We start from the raw sequence: 11491 nt of genomic DNA on the forward strand, positions 1-11491 counted from the left end.
GGCCTTAGAATGCATCAAATGGGCCTAATCTTATGGGCCTTATGTGTATCAAACGGGCCTCACCAATTGGGCCCCATATGTACTTCAAATGGGCCTCAACCCATAGGCCCCAATACATCTTAATGGGCCTTAAACCATGAGCCCCTAGTACATCAAATGGGCCTCGACCCATGGGCCCTACATATATATCAAAGTGGGCCTCAACCATGGGCCACAAGTAAACTAAGATAGGCCTCCCACCACCAGAATATTATGTATAATATAATATATAATATGTATATATATATAGTACGTACAATATTATATATAATATAATATTTTATATACATACATATATATATATACACACACGTACACACCCACACACGCACGCACAAGAACGCACAAACATCACAGTGCGCTTCACCGCTTAAATATCTCAGTGGGCTCTACTGTACAACATCACAGTGGGCTCTACCATCCAGGCGGACGGTGGAAATAAAACACCTATGTCACTGTGGGCTCCATGTGGGGCCCACCATAATGTTTACAGTCCATCCAAACCGTTGATAAGGTCACGTAGGCCTAGATGAAGGGTGAAAACAAATTTCACCCTGATCCAAAACTTCTGTGGGCCCAGAAAGGGTTTTAATGGTAAAGTCCAATTCACACTGTTTCCTCTGATGTGGGCCACCTGAGTCTTAGATGGACCTCAAATTTGGAGGGTGGTCCACTGACCTTAGGGCCCACCACATAAACGGATTGGATGACAAATAAACATCAAGGTGGGGCCCACGGCTACAGCCGTGGGTGCTGTTCGCCAGCCCGTCTGCCCCGGCGCTGGTGCGCAGGCAGTGCTGCTGCCTCTCTGACATAGCAGCCAACACTGCTGTGTTGAATATATATATTTTTTTAATTTTCCAGTTTTTCTGTGGTTTTCACCGGTGGGGTCCACATCCAGACAATCCACTCCGTCCAATGGCCCTCCATGGCTCTAGACAAGTAAAACAAGCCCAATATTGGGCATATTTCGTCGTATAGACAATCAGGAAAGGTTTCAATGGTGAAAACCACCATTTGGTATGGTATGGTCCGCCCGGAGGTCTGATTGATCCCATCTTTCGGCTCAACGCCTAAAAGGGGCTTGGGAAAGGAATGGATGGTGTGGATTGAAGACATAGATCAAGGTGGGGCCAAAATAAGTGGGCCTCCCCCATTGTCTTGGAACCAAGCCAATATTTGTGTTTCCCAACCAAAACGTCCAGCGTCTTTGGACGCTGGACTGTCTAGCCGAGCAAGGTGGGCTTGCTCATGAGGGCCACCACTGATGGATGGTGTGGGTACAATACACGCAAAGTGGGCCCCACTTGTAGGTGATTTAGATGGAATACATACCTTGTGGTGGGGTCCATTCAAATGGGCCACACAACCTCCTTATCATCACACATAAAGAAAAAAAAGAGGGAGAGAGAGAGAGATAGAGAGTGGGACACGCGTGATGGAGGGACCTCGGCACTATGGGCCCTCCCTTGCACTACATCATACATCAAGTGGGTCCCATTACATGTGGGTCCATGAAATCGAAATCCAACAGTGGAGATCCCTTCTCCACTAAAATAGACGGTCTAGATGACCCTAAGTATGCAAGGAAAATAAACATCATGATGGGGTCCATGGAGAATGGCCCCATCATAGAATGATCATGATGATCTAAGTGGGTCATCGGCCACATCTTAGGGTCCAAAGTGAGATCCAAACCATTGATCAGTTGGCCTCACTTGGCCCATCTTAAAAACATTAAAAACTACCCTATCAAAGCACCCACCACTTGATCTTCTTGCTCCATTGGCTTCCTTAGCTCCTTGTACTTCTCTTTGATGGAGGAAGATGAGAAATGGATGGCTAGGATGAGAGATATAGGGATGGAAAGGTGGGCTACACTTGTAGCTTAGAAGAGTTGGAGAGCTCATACGTATGGAATTTTTTGCTTAGGGAGAGTTTTGAAAATGAGGAAGAGAGTTGTAAAGGGAGAGAGAGAGAGGGAGTGATGAGTGATGGAGTGATGGATGTGGTGGTGATGGGTGTAAGAGGCTCATTTTTTACTTTTGTGGCAAAAGTTGTAAGAGAGGGTATGGGTTGTAAGAAACTTTTTAACTTTTGGGGCTTGCTTGGGAAAGGGTGAAAGGTGATGTGTACTTGACATGATGGGATTGATGGGTTGATTGATTGATATGACACCTTATAGAGATTCTCTCGAAATTCGCACGCGCGGCATTTTCCTCGCACCGAACGCTGGCCCACATCTCCCGACCAGGGTATCACCTCGACGGGCGAGTTGCGGCATTGGAACCGCGGCGATGACAATGTCGCTAAGGTACAAGTCCTGGGTTGAGTCGACTCGGGTTGATGGTATGAGAATAAGGGTCGCGCGTAAACACCTGTTAAGGGTCAAAGGTCGCCGGAATTCGACCGGAAAGACCGCAGAAGCCTAAGGAACGGTACGGTCTAGGATACAGGGCTTACATGGATGCTCTTGTACTTAACATGAGATGATTAATGGGATTGATTTGACATGTTATAGAGATTTTCTTGGGACTGCAAACGTGTGACATTATCTTCGAAATAAACGCTAACCCATATCTCCCTGCCAGGGTATCGGATCAGTACGCGAGACGCGGCACCGGAATCGCGGCGACGGTGCGGTCGCAATGGTACAAGTCTCGGATTAAACCAACTCAATTCTACAGGATATGACTTAGGGTCACATGCAAACATCGATTATCGATCGCAGGTTGTCGAAATTCGATGGGAAGGATCATAGGAGTCTAGGAATGGTACAGGCTAGGATACGGGTCTTACAAAAAGTCTGATTACCGTGAAACTAAACAGTTATGACCGCCTTATTGGGCTTGACGACCATCTCGAAAATCAAGTCCTAATGATATCCAGAAATGTACAACTTGAATATGGAGCGAAGTGTGTGAGAAATGCGAATATCTTTAAAAAATGAATTCAAACTTAAGTGAATTGGGCCATTCGCTTACAGGCTAAATTTAAGGTTTCAGACCGTTAGATTCTGACCCAACTATACCCTTAGATCAGGAAAATTTTCCTACACAGGTCAGTGCACTTATGGCCCTGATCGAGTGACGATGGTTGTTGAACTGAAATTAGTCCTCCACGATCGATCCGTCAATCCAATCAGACCGAAAACTTAACCTGACATAGATCCCTTATCAGGGAACTTTCTCTGGATCATATGTAGAAAATGGGCCTCCAGATGAGCTCTGTTGGCCCGAAACATTCGACTTTTAGCTATAACCTAAGTAGACTATGGCCCTGGGGTCATTTACACCAGTTTTGGGCCTATATAAGGGCCTTTACCCACCCCTCTCTCATCCCATATGAAATTCCTAAACCCTAGGAGAGAGAAGAGAGAAAAGAGGAGAAAAATGTGAGGAGAAGTGAGACAGTGAGAGAGATAGTTGCTGGGATTCGATCCCACCACTCCACGTGCTGAATCGTCTCTCCCATGTGGCTACACCGGTGATTCTGATTCCATTTTTGGGTAAGAAATCCTAACCTTAATCTATTTTAGGAATCAGAATAGAAGAATCGATGAAATAGCTAACCTATTTCATGATTTAGGTGGCTGTTTTGCTGTAAACGGAGACATAGTGTACAAACTGAGCTTGATATATGTATATCGATGAAAGGTGCGGACTATAAATGTTTAGGTTATGGTTTTCAAGGCTTTCAATATCAATTAATGATTTATGACTGACTTGATTGCTATCACATATGCTTAGATACGATGTTTCCGCATATTACACATATATATGAACTATGTTGAAAATAATGCGTTCCATATGTTTGTTTAAATGTTTGTATGAATATGAAATTATGATTTTTACTTGCCATGATTATTGTTTGGGAATATATGATTGTTGTATGTGTGGCAACTCCTATGTGGAAGGATTTGCTATAATGTGTTTTAACTAATTTATTACATGTATGTGATATGTGTAGTTTAAGTGTTTGATAAAATGCCTGAATGAGAAAATGCGTGTTGAAATGTATTTAATGAGGGTGTTGAGATAGGATTCTCAATTCCCTTATCTATAGTTCAAGTTTCCTTTATGTAACCTATTTTACTACTATGTGATTTATGGATGAAATGCCTATGTATGATAACACGTGTACTATTTGTTTGTTGAAATGCTCAAATGAGATTTATATTTAAATTGATTGTCACATGCTATCTTTGACTATCACATATGAATGCTATTGTTTAGAGTGTGATTGGGGCTACGATGTAGTCCAGGCAATCGAGAATGGTTTACGATCAGTGGTCGAACTGTTTTAGCCACGACGGATACGTTCGATAAATTCGAGTCGTACAGTGATTATCGACAGTTGTTAGGCCACGAGGAGTGCATTTGCACTCCATGTCAATTAATTCAACGTATGCTCGTATCAGTCGAGCTTGTTGAGTAACCCGATTGACCAAATATATGTTCACCATATATGGATGCTACTGCTTGAATTTAAGGTACTACTTACCAGTGAAAAAACCCGTTTAACCTTAGTACCACGATTCGCCAAGACTCATGAGCCGGGAATGGTGGTATGGGACACCGTGGTCGAGCTGTCGGCTTACGCTGGGGTGACGAGCCTCCCTGTAGTGTCCAGTGAGTAAACTAAACTCGTGAGCCGAATACGGTGGTATGAGATATTGTATTCGAGCTGTCGGCTTACGATCAAGTGATGAGCCTCTCGTAGTGACCTCGTGTATGCACTAGGACTACACTAAGGTGATGAGCCTTTTCGTAGTGACCTCAAGTATAAATTAAGCTTGCACTGAGGTGACGAGCCTCTCCATAGCAACCTGGAACTTGCCTAATCGTATGTGATGAACTAGGATTGACGACCCTAGATGGATCATCGTTTGGGTAAATGATATAAAGGGAGGTACCTTAGCTTCCCAAACCTGCTGTATTAATAGGTCTAATTAAGAACTTGGCTAATCACACACATGCACCGCATTGCATGTACCTTTGGCGTTGAGTTGAGCACAGCGGGAGTGTTACATGCGCGACCATGAGATGATATCACTGAGGGAGTGCAGGTGAGGGCATACATCATTAATACATATCATCCTTACATTAACCAAAGTACTTAGGAATGCTTGTTGTACTGCTTTATCATTACTACTTGACTGAATTGATAACAAGTTAACCTTTACCTTATAGCTCCACTGAGTTGATCACTCACTCCCACTCTGGGACGGTGTTTTAAAACACCAACTAGACTCTGTTGTAATTTTAGGTGATGTCGAAGCTGACGAGGCAGAGCTTGACTTCTACGATGACAAGGAGGAGTTCTCCTATCTGCAACTCTCTGGCAGGTCTATGTAGACTTGGAGTTGCATCACTGGGGCTACAGGGATATGGATTAGATGACATTACACCTTATTATTTTGTATATTTTAGAACCAAACATGTAATTATTTAACCTGGTCTAATGTTCATATTCTTGGGACTTACAACCACTTATGTGTCTTATATACTTATCACAGTCTTTCGCTTACGTAATCTAATTGTCTCTGGAGTATGACATGTTGATTTAGTGTAATCCCATTCATGTTTAATGCCTTAACATGATCAACATTTAATCATCATTATCTATGTTGCATAAGTGATGCGTTGGAACTCTGGAGCCAAGCTTCTGCTCGACCCCCGATTTTTAGGGCGTTATAGAGTAGCCAATCCATTTCTGGAACGGGCCCATTTGACAGACGCAGATTAGATACTGACAGGTTGAGTAATGAGTTGGCTACAGAAGTGATGTCACCAAGTTCTTTGGGCCCCACTATGATGTATGTGTTATATCCACATCGTCCATCCATTTTGAGATATCATTTTAAGTCATGAACTAAAGAATAGGGCAGATAAAAATCTATAGTGGACCCCACCACAGAAAACAGGGGGGAGAGTGATTCCCATCATTGAAACTATCCTAAGGCCCACCATAATGTTTATTTAAAATCCAACCTGTTTAAAAGTTGAAAAAGACATGAAATAAGAGAAAACACAAATATCAGCTTGATATAAAACTTTTGTGGCCTTTAGAAGTTTTTAATGGTGGGTGTCATTGTCTCTACTGTTTTCTATGCTAGGGTCCACTAGAGCTTTGGATTTAACTCATTCTTTGCATATTGCCCTAAAATGATCTCTCCAAATGGATAGAAGGTGTGGATATAAAACATACATCATGGTGGGCCCCACAGAACTTGGTGACGTCACTTCATTAGCGAGTCTCGCTACTCAACCTGTCAATAGCTAATCCGTTCCCCTGTTTCACGGAAGCAGATTGCGTAGTAACCCACTACGCTTAGCGTACTGAGTAAACTATGTGAGGTCCACCATGATTTATGTATTTGATCTGTTCCGTCCATCCATTTTACGTATAATTTTAGGGCCTCAGCCCAAAAATTAATAATATATAATGTTCAAATGGACCACACCACATGAAATAGTTGAATTGAATGTCTACTGTTAAAAAATTATTAGGGGCCACGGAAGTTTTGGATCAAGCTTATATTTGTTTTTTGTCTTCATCCATGTCTTTGTGATCTTATGAACAGATTGGATGATTTAAACATCACTGTGGGGCCTAGCAAGATTTCAATGGTTGAAATCATTATTCCCATTGTTTCCTGTGATATGATCAACTTGAGACTTGGATTTGGTTCGATTTTAGGCTCAACCCCTTAAATGATATGGAAAACGGATGGACGGGGTGGATTTCTGAAAAAATCCCACAGTAGGCCCCTCATAGATTTCCATAATAGTACTTCATGTTAAAGGCTTATGCAGGAAATACGAGTCGTATTTTGATAACCAGTTTCATCGGTTTTGTTTCTCCACTCATCCTATAAAATCTCACCGTAGGTTTGGAATTTTCAACATCCTACCGCTAGCGTGTTGCCAGCACTCATCCTCATGGAAATGTACTATGCGGTCGAGCGCATAATACATTTTCCCATACACACACACACACACATCTGTGTGTGTATGTATATGTACATGTACATATACATTTACATACACACACATACATAGCAAAATGCTCAAATGTGCACCAGTTCTCACGACAACTCATAAGGCCTTTTGATACGTGATGCAAATACAAAATTTGAACCGTCCATGTGATAAAGTGCTCCATAAAAACCTCAGGGCCCAACATTTAACTTGATCCAAAACTCTAGTGGGCCATGGCAAAAGGAAAAAATTACCTCCCTTGATTTGCCCCTCTTTTCTATGGCCCACCAAAGTTTTTAATCAGATTAAAAGTTAGGCCCTAAAGGTTTCATGGAGTGACACATCACATGGACCATTCGGATTTTATGCCCATGACACATGTTCAAAGGTGCGTAGGTGAGCATGATTATATATATATATATATATATATATATATATATATATATATATATATATATGCATGTGTCTATATATATAGGCATGCTCACTTGCGCATGTGCACACCTTTACATACATGCCATGGTCCTCTAATCCGAACGGTCCATGTGATGCGGCATCCCATGAAACCCATAGGGACTAATTTTCATCCTGATCTAAAAGTCTGGTGGGCCATAGCAAAGAGAGATGAAAATCAAGGGAGGAAACTGTTTTCATTTTTCATGGCCCACCAAAGTTTTGGATCAAACTAAAAGTTGGGCCCCGAGGGTTTCATGTCACTACGTGAAAAATGGAAAAAGAAAAAAGATGAATTTTGAGACGGTTGTGGACCGTCTATAAAATTCCTTACTTTAAAGACAGTTTAGAGACGGCCGTAAACCGTCTCTAAAATTTCAGATGGCTCTTGACCGTCCTTAATATGAAGGAAAATCATCTTTTCATTTAAGACGGTCAGAATCTGTCGTTAACTGCAAAGAAAAGACGGCTATCAACCGTCTGGAATAAAAGACGATCCTTAACTGTCTTATATGCGATCATCTGAGATGGTCAAAGACCGTCTGCATTAGAGACGGCCATTGGCCATCTTTTATTGGTAATTTGAGACTGTCAAAAACCATCTGCATTAGAGACGGTCCTTAGCTGTCTAATAGGCAGTCATCGGAGACAATCAAGGACCGTCTGCATTAGAGACGGTCATTGGCCGTCTTTTACCGATAATCTGAGACTGTTAAAGACTGTCTATATTAAAGACGGTCCTTAGCTGTCATATAGCGGTCATTTGAGACTTTCAAAGACTGTCTGCATTAGAGACGGTCATTACCCGTCTTATAGCGGTCATTTGAGGCTATCAAAGACCGTCTCTAATGCTTGTAGGTCAAAATTTAAGAAGTTCAAAAAAATTATGAATTTCGAAGAAAAAAAATAGTTGAGAAGCTTAGAAAAATAATTAACAATGTTTAACAAAAATTAAGATTTTGAAAAAAAAAAATTTAAGAACTTTAAATAATGTTGATAATTTTGAAAAAAAAAAAAAGATTTCGACAAAAAAATGATATTTTGAAAAAGAACATTTAAAAAATTAAACAAAATTGTGAAAAAATTGACAAATTGTAAAAAAATATATATATTTTAAAAAAGAAAACTAGATTTTGTATTTTGACAAGAAAAATTGAAAAGTTATATAATAAAAGTGGGATTAAAAAATGATATTTTGAAAAAGAAATTTTAAAAAATTAAACAAAATTGTGAAAAAATTACAAATTGTAAAAACAATATATATTTTAAAAAAGAAAACTAGATTTTGTATTTTGACAAGAAAAATTGAAAAGTTAGATAACAAAAGTGAGATTTTAATGATGTGTTGTATATCCTTGCCGCCCCTATGTTTCTCTAACCCATTTTTGGACCGGGTATAAAAAATTGTGTAGATTTAAATCTTAAGTGGACCACACCACTGAAAAGAATGATAATATAATACCTCGCCATTAAAAATTATAAAGAGCCCATCGTAAGGTTTTAGTAATGTTTATTTGCAATCCAACTTGTTGATAATGTAAAGAAGATCTAGATGAAGGTAAACTACAAAGATCAAATTGATCCAAAACTTTTGTGGCCTTCAAAAGGTTTTTAATAGTTATTCATCATTGTTTTGATTGGTATGGCCCACCTGAGATTATTGAGTTCTTATGCTTTGAAATCACATCCTAAAATATGATGGAAAAATATATGGATGGTGTCGATATACATAAAATATATCAAGGTGGGCCCTACATGGTTAGAGTAACACCCATGAAGGAGTTACCTAAATAGTGAAATGGTACTATAAGGTCACCTCATGGGAACTTCCCATAAGGTTAATCTGTGTGTGCCCCACCATGATGTGTGTAGAACATCAACACCATGCATTTGATGTGTCCCCTTTAAGTCCAAAAATCAGTCATATACGAAACTCAGGTGGGCCATAACATCTAAAACTATGTGAAGACATCCCTTAAACATATAAAAGCATTTGGTGGGGCCCACATGAGTTTTGGATGTGTATGAAACTTGGTCTGACTCCTCATCCAAGTGGGACACACATAATGAATGGGCTAGATCTATGAACTATATCTAGGTGGGCCCAATAAATGAGTTTTGAATGTTTTAATGGGAGGGTAACCCTCTCAACTGTAGTATGTGGTGTGGCCCACCCAAGTCATGGATTGACTTTATTTTTAAGCGCGTGGCCCACCATGGAATGGTGCATCTGACTGATGGGGCAGATCCAAAGTTCAAGTGGACCCACCATAGAAAAGATTGGGATAGTGACACCCACTATTGAAACCTTCTTAGGGCCTGCCGCGATGTTTATTTGAGATCCAACCTGTTTATATGTTAATACAGACATGGAATAAGTGAAAACATATATATTAGCTTAGTTGAAAACTTCCACGACTCAAAGTAAGGTTTTAATGGTAGGCATTCAATCCCAACTGTTTTTTGTGATGGGGTCCACTCGAACTTTGAATCTGCCTCATACTTTGGCTCAACACAAGAAGTTTTTAATGTTGGATATATATTCAATCAACACCATTTCATGTGGTGTGGTCCAAATACTTGGATGAATAGGAAAAACAAATTTCATACTTTATTTTTAAACCCATGGCCACAATGGAATGGTGCATCTGAATGATGGGGCAGATCCAAAGTTCAAGTGGACCCCACAATAGAAAAGAGTGGGATAGTGACACCCACTGTTGAAACCTTCTCAAGGCCGACCATGATGTTTATTTGAGATCCAACCTGTTTATAAGTTAATATAGACATGGAATAAGGGAAAACATGAATATTAGCTTGATTGAAAACTTCTATGGCCTAAAGAAGTTTTTAATAGTAGGCGTTCAATCCCAATTGTTTTATGTGGTAGGGTTCACTCAAACTTTAGATCTGCCTCATAGTTTGGCTCATACTCATATGGTAAAATGGATGGATGGTGCGGATAAACCACATGCATTCACCTGGGTTATTGTGGGGGCCACCTTGATGCATGTATTATGCATCCATGCCATCCATTAGTATTTTCAAATCATTATTGGGGAAAGCCAGATTTTTAATGGTGAACATCCAATTACTATTCTTTTCGCATTGTGTGGTCCACCCAATCTATAGTTCACACTCATTTTTTTGAGATCGATGATAAAATTATGTTGAGAAATGGATGAACGGCATGGATGAAACAAATCCATCATGGTGGGATCCTCTTGAGCATTCGATCTGCATCCTTTTTGTTATGGTCCCGTAAAACTAACTTTCAAAATAAATGTATAGAGTGGATAAATCAAATACACCATGATGGGCCCATAGAGCCCCTGATATGACCGTCCATCTCTGCCTATGAGGGAAACGGATTGGCTACTCCCCCTGACACCAACCAATGGTTGGCGGTAAGGCTGGGCATCGGACCGAGTTGGATTGGATTGGGTCCAACTCGACTCGGTCTGGTTTCTACATGGTTTGACCTGAACTCAATCCGATCTGGGACTGAGTTCAGGTCATCTGACTCGATCCGACTTGATTTAGTGATAATCTGACCCGAATCGAGTCTGACTCGGTCAGAAAAACGATTCAGGTTTGGTACTGTTTGAATCAAAAGAGAGAAGTGGCCGGTGGTGGAGGTATGTGTTTTATCCAAACCATCTATCCATTTGGGGAGCTTGTCTTAAGGCTTGAGCCGAAAAATAAGACAGATCTAAAGATCAGTTGGACCACACTGCAAAAAATAGTGGGGGATTGATCGTTTACCATTGGAACCCTTTTTAGATCAAAGAAGTTTTAGATAAGTTTGAAAAAAAAAATTTCAACTTTATCTGTGTATTTTAAAAATTATTAATGGATTAGATGGAAAATAAACGTTATGGTGAGGCCATGTAACTTTGATCGTATTTGAGTCATTTGTACAACTTGGAGCTCGAGGCGTGTACGCGCTCGTCTTCGCACGACACATATGTACAATAGGCTGTAACCCCTTGCGTGTGGCCGTGGGAAATGGATTG

Source organism: Magnolia sinica, chromosome 17, assembly GCF_029962835.1.
Source record: "Magnolia sinica isolate HGM2019 chromosome 17, MsV1, whole genome shotgun sequence".
Classification (NCBI taxonomy): domain Eukaryota; kingdom Viridiplantae; phylum Streptophyta; class Magnoliopsida; order Magnoliales; family Magnoliaceae; genus Magnolia; species Magnolia sinica.